Source organism: Monodelphis domestica, chromosome 2, assembly GCF_027887165.1.
Source record: "Monodelphis domestica isolate mMonDom1 chromosome 2, mMonDom1.pri, whole genome shotgun sequence".
Lineage (NCBI taxonomy): Eukaryota > Metazoa > Chordata > Mammalia > Didelphimorphia > Didelphidae > Monodelphis > Monodelphis domestica.
In genome coordinates this window covers 55,296,491-55,308,379 of record NC_077228.1, presented here as the reverse complement: position 1 = coordinate 55,308,379, position 11,889 = coordinate 55,296,491, and the positions used below count along the sequence as shown (strand labels likewise).

The 11,889-nt window shown below is 38.6% G+C and overlaps 1 protein-coding gene across 2 annotated transcripts in view; it reads right to left on the bottom strand.

Moving 5' to 3' along the window:
• Positions 1-11,889, bottom strand: part of C2H1orf226 (chromosome 2 C1orf226 homolog) — a 420,186-nt gene that overhangs the window by 399,650 nt on the left and 8,647 nt on the right. The gene's annotated exons all lie outside the window — the stretch shown is intronic.

Below are 11,889 nucleotides of genomic sequence, written 5' to 3'. Positions count from 1 at the left end.
CTAAGACCTCCAAGGAAATGACAAGAAAGTGTAATATTTGGCAGATTTTCCCCAATCTGGGAAGATCTTGAGTATGAATCTGGCAACTTGTCATGCAAGAACCATATCAGAAAGACTGATCACCTGAAGGCTCACTACCACACGGGAAGAGTTTTCTGTTATTGTTGTTGCCACAGAAACTCCTGGATATATCATATCTACTAAGGTGCCAAAGATAAAAGCACTGCCATCCATGCTAGTGGAATGAGTACCTGCATGGATGTACCCATGGATATATCTCTTAAAATATTGACGATCATGGCACAAGGGTCTCTTTTTGTTCCCAAGGCAGCCTTAGTGCATACATTTAGTTTTCACATCATTTCACCTAGCACAGGCTCAAATTTCTGAACAAGTAAATACAGGACAATTGGTTTTTCTAGCTAGACTTTGCCCAGTGGGCCAGGCTTTGGTCCCAAGAAAGAGGGGAGGTCTTAAGGTTACAGCAGCTGTTTTTCAGGCTACCTACTATTCCCCATGGCTTGGCCTGGACCATTCAGTACCTTAATCTGCCCCAGTTGGTCACATTTCCAACACTATAGCTATTTCATTTGGACCAGGACTTTCCTTCAGTTTCCTGAGGACCTAGTTTTCTATACAACCACATAATGTTCCTCAGATTCCCTGGTCAGGCTCCCCAAACCCACCTTTCCCCTGCTATTGCGACACCAGTGACAGAACGCCAGGTCCAAGCCTCTGGCCACAGAGCCTTCCTATCATCTCCACTGCAATATCCAACAGATGTGGGTTCTAATTATAGCCTTTGACCTTAATGCTACAGAGACCCACCTACTTCAGCCTAAAACACTGCTCCATCCCAACGTGGAAGGTGAATAAGAAAGATTCCAATTTAAGTTTTCTTTCAGTTTTTCTGTCACTTAACCTCAGCCTGGCTCAGTTTCCTTATCTATAAAATCAGGGATAATAATAGCACCTTCCTCACAGGGTGGTTTTGAGGATCAAATGAGATAATTGGATATAAGGTGCTTTGCAAACTTCACAGTGCTATAGGAAAGCTGTGATGATGATGATGATGATGATGATGATGATGATGATGATGATGATGATGATGATGATGATGATGATGATGATGATGATGATGAGACAGGAGCCAATGAAAATCTGTGCATCTGAGAGCTTAAAATACATCCTTAGGGAAGGGATCTTACCATATCTGATGATTGCATGCCTTCTGCATTCCAGTTCCCCTTAAAATATAAATTAAAGAAAACATAAAGCAATAAATGCTTTATTTTTTAAAACATATATTCATGGAGGCAGGAGGTCCTGGATTCAAATTTGACCTTAGACATTTCCTAGCTATAAAGATTGGGCAAGTCACTTAACCCCAATGGCCTACCCCCTAAGCACTCTTTTAACTTGGAACTGATATTTAGTATTAATTCTAAAACTGAAGATAAGGATTTTTAAAATATCAGAATTAATAGCTTCCATTTGTTATTATTTTTTAAAAACAGCTACCCTATACATAGCTTCTTGCACAAAGCTGTCACTTAATAAATGCTTATTGAGTCTGAATCAAAAAAATACCGATGAAACTACCTTCTGCTGCCCCAAATATGTATGGAATCCCATCTTGTGGAATTGCCTCCAAAGCATGACTTGGCAAGTTCATATCCTGGATACTCCCCTCCTCCAAAATTATTATTTTTCCATATATCATTTTCATGGCATTTTTTGTTATTTTGGTTTTGGTTGGTAATAAAACTAATCCCTCACTGGGGAAAGCACAATGGATAGAGCAGCACTGGACATGGGGTCAGGAAAACTTATTGTGCTGAGTTTAAGTCTGTACTTAGCCACTTACTAGCTGTGTGACCCTGAGCAAGTTGCCTAGCCTTGTTTGCCTCAGTTTCCTTATCTGTAAAATGAGTTGGAGAAGGAAATGGCAGACCACTCCAGTATCTTTGCCAAGAAAATCCCAAAAGGGGTCACAGAGTCAGTCAGACATGACAGAAAACAACTAAACAACAGAGCTTGCTCAACAACCTCATTCACTAACCTTGGCTCTAAATGCCATTTGGCTATTTATAAAAATCAAATCCATACTCAGAGGAGGAAGATTTGTCATCACGAAGGATACTCAAAAGAATAAGCTGCAGACTCTGAAGCCCATTTCAAAAAAGAAGCTCCCCAATGTTTTAAACACCACTGGGTTAATGTCATTGACTCCTAAGACAAGTACTTGGAAGAGAACTGGTATAGTAGATTTGTTTAAAAATCAACTACATTCTCCAGAGAAAGAACTGATGGAATCATCTTTCACATCAGTGTATCTTTGGTTTTATTTTGGGGTCTGGGTTATGTATGAGAGTGCTCTTACAATAGTGACCAATATGGAAGTGTGATTTGCATATCAATGAAAAATAAAATTAAATTTTTTAATTTTAAAAAATAAATCCTAAAAAATCAATTACATTGCTTTAGAACCAGTTACACCTTTTATACAAGACTAAAAAGATACAGGATCTAGCTTAATTCATTTACCCAGGTAACTTCCCTAGGTAAGAGAGAGAAATCTAATTTCAAAAAATAAAAAAGAGAGAGAGAAAGGAAGGAGTGCTGATCCTAGAGAAAGTGGGACCACAGCACACTCTTTTGAGGTGAAAGTAAAAAATTATGCAGACAACTAGGTGGCTCAGTGGATTGAAAACCAGGCCCAGAGTAGGGAGGTTCTGGGTTCAAATTTTATCTCAGATACTACCTAGCAGTATGACCTTGGGTAAGTCACTTATTCCCCATTACCTAGCCCTTACCACTCTTCTGCCTTGGAATCAATACACAGTATTGATTCTAAGACAGGCAAAAAATTAAAGAAAATACAACATTCTTATTTCTCTATTAAAGTTGAAAGAGTGCTAAAAGGAATCATGAACTGAAGGAATCCCATGTGAATTGGAATGACCTCCAAGAATTGATGCAGAGTGAGAGGAGCAGAGCCAGAAGAACATTATACACAGAGACGGATACATTGTGGTACAATCATCCAGGATAATTCTGAGGGACTTATGAGAAAGACCATTATCCACATCCAGAGAAAGAACTGTGGGAGCAGAAACGCAGAAGAAAAACATCTGCTTGGTTACATGAGTCAATGGGGATATAATTGAGGATGTAGACTCTAAACAAGTACCCTAGTCCAAATATTAATAATATGTAAATGTCTTGATCAATGGCACATATAAAACCTAGTAGAATTGTTCATTGGCTATGGGAGGGGGATGGGAGGAGGGGAGGGAAAGAACATGAATCATGTAACCATGGAAAAATATTCTAAATTAAATAAACAAATAAACTTTAAAAAAAAGTTGGAAGAATCACAAAACCTGACAAGAAGATTCTTGAATTCCACATGGAACAAAATGATATGGAATAAATAGAACCATCCAGCTGATTATTTTTCCTCATTTATGATGGTGTGACTTTTGGGCCATTCCACTTGATCTGTCTAGATCTCAGTACCTTCATCACTAAAATAAAGAGGTTAGTCTGGATGACTTCTAAAATCTCTTCAGTTCTAGATTTTTAAGGCCTGATATCTTTGACTATCATTGACCTCAGCCTCATATTATATATATATATATGTATATATATATATATATATAATTTATATATTTACTATTGTATCATATTATTATACATATTATACAAATATATTTATTATTTATGTATATGTGTATATCCAAACGAAAGGAGTTCTTTATGAATAAGCAAGTAGATAGTATCACAATAGTGACATAACTAAGGAACTCAGATATAGTTTGGTTCTTGAGTTGGTCATTTTTTTGCTTTTGTTTTTAAAGTCAACATAAAGAAAAGGGAACAAGGAATACATTCTCAAGAGGACATAGGGAACTGGGGGGATCCAATATTGCCTTTGAAGCTGTTTGCTCAAGTGGTCAAGGCTTGATGCCAATGAGATCAACATTAGGGAATCCAGGTATTTGTTAGGAAGAATGAAATCAACATGTTTGCTTTTGAGGAATATTATGGAAGGCTGCCTTAAAAGAACTCTGAATGAAAGTCATCTACTTTGGGTTATATGCTACATCCTTATTTCAGTATCCTTCTCCTTTGGGACCTCAATCCTACAACTACAGGTACAAACATCCCAATTATATGCCAGACTGTTATCAAAAATGGATCAATAAAGTATCTAGTACTACCCATTGCCACTATGGTGGAGGGGAGTGGATGGGGGGGGGGGGGGGAGGATGATCTGTCAGGCATAATCGTGTATACCAGCAATCCCTGCTCCTAGAGAGGCTGAAGCTAAGGGATTGCTTGAGTTCTGGAGTTCTGAGTGGAAATAGGGATAAAACCTCCTGCTAGGTTCATCATTAATGTTGGAAATGCTCCACGGTGTTGGGGATAAGGAGGAAGGAACATTCCAGTCAAGTTGCCTAAGCAGGGTAGGACTGACCAAGGTGGGAAGCAAATCAAAACCTCTGTGTTGAGCAGTTGTAAGACAAGCCAATGAGTGGCCAGTATCTCCAGCATAAGTGAGATAGGGAAACCCAGTCTCCAAAAAGAAAGGGGAAAAAAAAAAGCTAATCCTACTGATAGCAAGTCAATAGCATGTTCTTTGTGTGGGAAAGCATGACATCATTTTGCTAGTAAAGTTGAAAGAAAGAGCCACAAAAATCTGTCAAGAAATTAAGAATCTCTAATTCTACATGGGGAAAAATGAAGTGAAATAAATAAAACCATCCAGGAAGAAAAAATCTCTACAGATGTCTTTCTTATCATCTAAACTCATTTGGGACTTTATCCATTTGTTATCTGGTAAACCTTTGCATGTAATATATATTTCTCTTATTTCCCTAACTGGACTGTAATTTTATTTTAAAATTCAATTCCACAATTTTTTTTTGTTAAAAACAATAATAAAACTGCCACATAAGATGGATTTCCTGCAGCAGATTTACAGGAGAATAGGGAAACAAATAGAACAGGATGGGCAGGTATAGATTGGGTTTGAGCTACAAGTATGAAGGAAGCACCTAACTTGTGAAGATCACCAAGCATAAAGGTCACTACCTAAGTATTCTCTACAGTGCCCTGCATAGGGTGAGTGTCCCAAAAAAGAACTTCTAATCAAAAGATTGAATTTTTAAACACATACTCAGAAAGGAAGACACTCACCCACATATTCTGGGAGCTGGAGAATGACCCCAAGAAAGATCTTAGAGAGATCTCTTTGGTGAGACATGAGAGGGGTACAGTAAAAGAGAATGAACAAATGTGATAGTTCTCCAAATGGGAAGGAGAAGAAGGGAGGGAAAAAATTCAAAATGGAAAATATTTTTTTCATTCAGCTCCTTCCTTCCCTTCACAAACCTCAGAAGGCAATATCCAGCAAAATATATATAGATGTTGTCTTTCATGTTTCCATTTCTCAGTTCATTCTCTGGAGGTGAATTTCTCAGTTCATTCTCTGGAGGTGAATATTCACAAGCTGTTCTTCAAATATTAAATCTGTAGCTATATATAATATTCCCTTGGTTCACTCTTCATTTTCTCACGTAGCTCCTTCCATGTTGTTAAAAAATCAATCTGTTCATCATCTCTTACAGCACAGTAGCATTCCATTGCAATCACGTATTAGCCATTCCCCAATGAATAGACATCCTCTGATTTCCAGGTCTTTGCCACCACAAAAAGAGTTTCTATAAATATTTTGAAACATATAGGTTCTTTTCCTTTTTCCCTGATCTTCTTAAAAACTAAACCCCTCAAAGGGTCTAAAGATATACATAGCTTTATAGCTCTCTGGGCATAATTCCAAATTGTTCTGCAGAATCGTTGAATTACTTCACAGTTCCACCAACAATGTATTAGTATCCCCACTTTTCCACATTCCCTCCAACATTTGTCATTTTACCCTTTTATCAAAAATATTTTTTAAAAAAGAAACATCTCCCAAAAAAATGAAACATGGACTCACCAAACCTCTCTTTTTAAAGTCTCCCCTTAATTCAAATATTAAATGCCTGACAAGGCATTGGACTAGATAGTAGGAATGCTTACCTTTCAAGGACAACAGAGGGTAGTAAATCAAGAAGAGAGGAAAGAGTACAACATATTCACAGAGAAGCAAATTCAAGACTATTTTTAGGTACACAGGAATGCTAACCAGGTCTTGGAGGTCTCATGGAAGGATTCCTATAGGAGATAGAAACTTGAGTTGAGGTTCAAAGAAAAATAGCCTGAAACTCTACCTCACCCTGCTCCAAGGCTGCAAGAAATAGCAACAGTGACAAAAAAAAAACCCTAAAATCACAAGTGAATCCCATCATTCTGAGGAGCCACATAAAATTATGCCTCCAAACCAGGAAGAAAAGAATTTAAATGACCTTGACAGTGAAAGTGAAAGCACCAGAACTGCCTAACCCCAGAAGCCAGCAGTTTAAAATGCAGCCTGGTCAACAATGGAAGCAAAAAACAAACAAAAAAACAAAATACATAAAGAAGCCGAATGTAAATGTAGTTACAGAACAAGTTATGTGTTTATAGGAAACAAGAGCACCAGAGCAAGCTAATATGTTATCTGTCACTGGACCCACAGGAGACATTAATCTTTCTCTTAGTGGAAAAACAATGTTTCCAAATGAATTTGGAAATTCTTCTTCCCATGGGGGGGGGGGGGGAGGAACTCAAAGTAAAAAGAGGATTTGTACTTGGAAAGAGGAAAAGAATATCATCAAGTGATTTCTCTATCATTTTCCACAATTTCCAGTTTAAAAGAGAAGATTCCATCCATCAGATGAGTCAACATTTACAATCTGCTTATGCCCAAGAATGGTGGTCTCCAAGACTTTCTTAATTGTGCACTGGAAAAAATGTCAAGCAGAAAACATAGGTATATTTAATTATTTTTAAAATAGACACATTTACTATTGAGCTGTTAATTAGATACCTCATGAAGCTTATAACGAAAATGGAAATTAAAAGGAGGTTAAAAAGATGAACTATTTGATCCTAGACTTAATAGTCATTGTGGAGCTTGGTGGCAGGGGAAATTTGGTTACTTTAAGAAAATCACTTTGGTAACTATGTGAAGGAGAGACTAGAAAGAGGGTAAATGAGACCTCAAGATTCCTGCACCAGAAAAACACTATTATCCTCAATGAGAGAGGTGATCAGGTTCTAAAGTAAGGTGGCCACCCAAAAGAGAGAGAGGAATAGATATGGGACACTGAAGGATAAACAAGATTTTGTAACTGAATGGATGGGGAGAACAGAAAAAGAGAGAGAAAGAGATAAAAGGAGGGAAAGAGAAATAGAGAAAGGAGAAAGAGAGAGAGGGGGAGAGAGAAAAATTGAGAGGGAGGGAGAGGGGGAGAAGGAGGAGGAAGGGAAGGAGGGAAAGAGAAAGAGAGAAGGGAGAAAGAGAAAGAGAGAGAAAGAGGGAGAGAGAAAAATTGAGAGGGGGAGAGAAAGAGAGGAGGTAAGGAAGGAGGTAAAGAGAAATAGAGAAGGGAGAAAGAGAAAGAGAGAAAGAGGGAGAGAGAAAAATTAAGAGGGGAGAGAGAAAGAGAGAGAAAGGAGGAGGAGGAAGAGGAGGAGGAAGGGAAGGGGGAAAGAGAAATAGAGAAGGGATAAAGAGAGAGAGGGGGAGAGAGAAAAATTGAGAGGGAGGGGGGGAGAAGGAGGAAGGGAAGGAGGGAAAGAGAAAGAGAGAAGGGAGAAAGAGAAAGAAAGAGGGAGAGAGAAAAATTGAGAGGGGGATAGAAAGAGGGGAGGTAAGGAAGGAGGTAAAGAGAAATAGAGAAGGGAGAAAGAGAAAGAAAGAGGGAGAGAAAATTGAGAGGGAGAGAGAGAGAGAGAGAGAGAGAGAGAGAGAGAGAGAGAGAGAGAGAGAGAGAGAGAGAGGTCAGAGTCCCCTGGATGACTGAAAGATTAGAGATCTCCTGGGCAAAACCAAGATAGCATTGGTTGGGAGAGATAAAGTGATGAGATCATGGGTACAGATTACAAGTCATCTGTAGCTGTTCATCCTATGAAACTATTCCATTCAAAAAAAGGGAGAGGGGAGTGTCGTACTCTCTAGTCACTGCCTCAAAGCAAGGAGCCCACCCTTTAGGGGTACCTACTAAAGCTACAAGATGATCTGGGGGACAAGAGATGGGTATACTGGGAGCAGAAAGAGGAATTTTCCCAATGTCCCTGCTTAGTTGCTTCTATGGATACCAGGGATACTCAGGTTTTAAGAGCCCCCAAGAGACTCAAGGTCCAGGAGGAAGGAATTTATAAGTATGCAAAGTGGAAAGAGTAGAAAGGTATTGAAGATAAATTGTCTTTCTGCTGGAAACAAATATCAGAATGTGATTCATCTTTTCTGCCTCTGAATGATTCCAATTCCTTGGGGTCACATCATGGCCCCCCACTGTGAAGACTTCCACCTCAGATAACAGAGATACATGAGCTTCATATAACAGTTATCCAGAATTAAACATTAGAATCAGTCCTCACTGAATCATGTAACCATGAAAAAAACATAAATAAAATTTAGAAAAAAAATAATCAGTCCTCACAAAAAAAAAAGCAATATATAAAGGAAGAACTAATTGGATCAAGAGGACGAATAGGAAATATATTAGCCAGAAAGAGAGTGAAGTGTAACCTATTATTCCCCAAAGTGAGGTCTTTAATTTAGCCCTTCTTAGGATTCCCCAGAGCAGCTTCTTGATGTAGTAGAGTGCCAAGGGTCAGGAATATACATCTTCCTGAATTCAAATCTGTCCTCAAACACTTATTAGCTTTGTGACCCTGGGCAAGTCACAACTCTGTTTGCCTCAAGTTTCTCATCTAGAAAATGAGCTGGAGAAGGAAATGGCAAACCATTGCAGTATCTTTGCCAAGGAAAGTCCAAATGGGGTCCTAAAAAGTCAGACATGACTGGAACAATTGATCAACAACACAACAGAATTTCCCAAAAGCCAAACATCCTCATTTTTCTGTTATTCCTTTTCTTCCTAACAATCCTCCCTGGTTTCTCCCTAGGAATGACACCTTTGCCCAACAGAGACATCTCTCTTCAAGATTACCTAGGGTCCAACCTCCAATCAAAGGAAGCATACTTCCCTATTTGGTACTTTGGTTAGTAGATACAAGGACCAATTCAAAGTCAATTATGGTTCTTGCCCTCAAGCTTACACTACACAAAAGGATCTTACCACCATCCCTTTCAGGTAAAATGCAATTCTTTAGGTTGGCATTTAGAGATCTCTATACAGTTCAGGTGCCATCTCCTACACAAGGTCTTCCCTGGTGCCCCTCTTGAAATTACTTTGTACTTACTTACTTATATGCATGTAATATCTCCAAACCCCAGTTGAATGTAAGCTTCTAGTAGGCAGGTTTTGCTTTGTTTTGTTCTGCTTTTTTTTTTGTCCTGAAACTCATCAGGCCTTTCAAAATACCTTTTACATAGGAAATATTTATTGATGTTTGCTAGATTACTGAGAAATGGGATTTGGCTCAACATGAGAGCTTAGAAATCATTTTGTATATGCCCATCATTTTACAGATGAGATTTGGGTGCAAAGTTGGAACGACTTTGCCCCAAATCACATAAACAGTGAATGGTTGAGCAGAGACTGGATTCCAGTTCACTCTGGATTAGGTAAATCTTTCCAGTACATCCATCAATCAACCAATAAATATTTATGAAGCACCTACTATGTGCCAGATACTGAGCTAAGTGCAACAAATACAAAAAAGGGGAAAATGACATTCTCTACCTTCAAGAAGCTTATATGTTCATCAAGTGTTCAGTAAGTGTCTACTCTATGCCCAGTGCCTTAGAGGATATGAAATATAAAATGGTGTCCCTGATCCTAAAGTCTACAAGTGGAATAAAGCATTGGATCTGCTAGAGGTGAGAATACTTAATACACAAATAAAAAGCCTTCTTCTTTTAAAACAGTAAGCTCTGATTAGACAAAGTGGAAAGGGAAGATTCAGGGTATATAAGCAGATCGGAGTATATTTAAGTGTCCCCAAAGACCCTTGGCAGGGATGAGCTTCTGGTCTTGTTCAGCATTTGCGTTGGGAAAGGGGGAAGACAATGGTTAGAGAATGGAGGGGCACCAGTGAAATACAAGCCCAGAAAAAGTATCATAGCTTCAGGAAGAATGGAGAAACCCTTTTATCTCAGTCAGTAGGCATTCCAGGAGTTGTCAAAAATGGTCCAGATGGATTTAAAATCCACTTGGAGAAATGCAAAGGCGATAGACATTCAACGGGAATCAGTATAAGGGGAATGTACACAGGCAGAAAATGCCTGAACTGTTCTGGCCCCCAATGGGCACTTACCTTGCTGGAGGTGTAGGCTTAAATAGCTTAAAGCCAGATGCTCTGGTGCTTCAAAGGAAGCAAGATGCTGAATGTGAGAGAAAACAGAAGCATCACAAGATATCAATTATTCCCAGGAGGCAGAAGGGTAGGGAGGGAAGAGGAAGAAGTCTTCTGCTCAGATTATGACAGCTTAAAAAATTATTATTACATTTCTTATAAATAAGAATATGTAATATTTATAGTTAATTTCATATAATTTCTATTTTATAACTTACATGAGATATTAAATAGTGTACATAATCTTCTTATAGGAATATTATATAAATATAATAATAAATTATACCAAAGATATTTCAGGAAAGGCAAGCAAAGATAATAGTTCAAGTGCAAAGCAACAAATCTGACTTTACTTTCTATCCAGAAAAAACTAAAAGGTTGGAACAATACGATGGTGAAATATAATAAGAACTACTTGCCACCTTGCCTAACTTTCCATTCCTGTCTCCAGGCCTTTTATACTAGGTGTTACTCATGTCTGGAATTTACTCCAGCCATCTAGGGAGCTCAGTGGATAGAGTGCTGTGCTTTATAGTCAGAAAGACCTGAATTCAAATCCAACCTCAGATATTTACTAGCTGTATGACCTTTGGCAAGTCACTTAATCTCTGTCTTTTTCAATTTCTTGATCTATAAAATGAGAATAGTAACAGTCCTACTTCCCAGGGTTGTTGTGAAGATAAAATGAGATAAATAATTGTAAAGCATTTTGCAATTTTAGAGCAATATGTAAATGCAAGATAGAAAGCAATTATCATTATATCATACTCATTATTATATGGCTGACCCTACATTAAAATCCTCTACAGCTAGAACTTAAGCCATTTGACCACTAGACCTGGAAATACTGTGATTTTTAGATTTTCTCCATTTTGATTAGTCTAGCACCCAGGAATGTACACACCCACACTACACTGGCATGTGCTAGCAAGTGACAAATCAGAAACAACTGACTGTCCCCTGGGCTGTCCCAAGCCAAGCTTGATCCACCATTGGCACATGTGAGATGCAAGAAGTAATGTAGAGAACGGCCTTTGGAGTTCTCATGACTTCCTGTGAGGAGGCTGGGCATCAGTTCCATCCTGGAGAAGTTCCCTCAGACAGCTTCCTTGAGATGGTGAGTGATGAGACTGACTCCCTTTTCCCTTTGCTCTCAGGGGAGGCCCCCTTGGCCAAGGCCTTGAACTCCTGCCTGGCTCAGCCTGAGCCAGAGCAGTTTAAATTAACTCTTTTTCTTCTCTCCTTCTCTCTCTCTCTCTCTCTCTCTCTCTCTCTCTCTCTCTCTCTCTCTCTCTCTCTCTCTCTCTCTCTCTCTCTCTCTCTCTCTCTCTCTCTTCTCAATTTCTTCCTCCTATTGTAATTAAATCACCATAAAATTCTATTCTGACTTAAGTGCTTCATTTGTGATTTAAAAAATTAAATCCCTAGCAACCAATAATTTTTACATTCAGTCTTAACCCTAAATTTAAC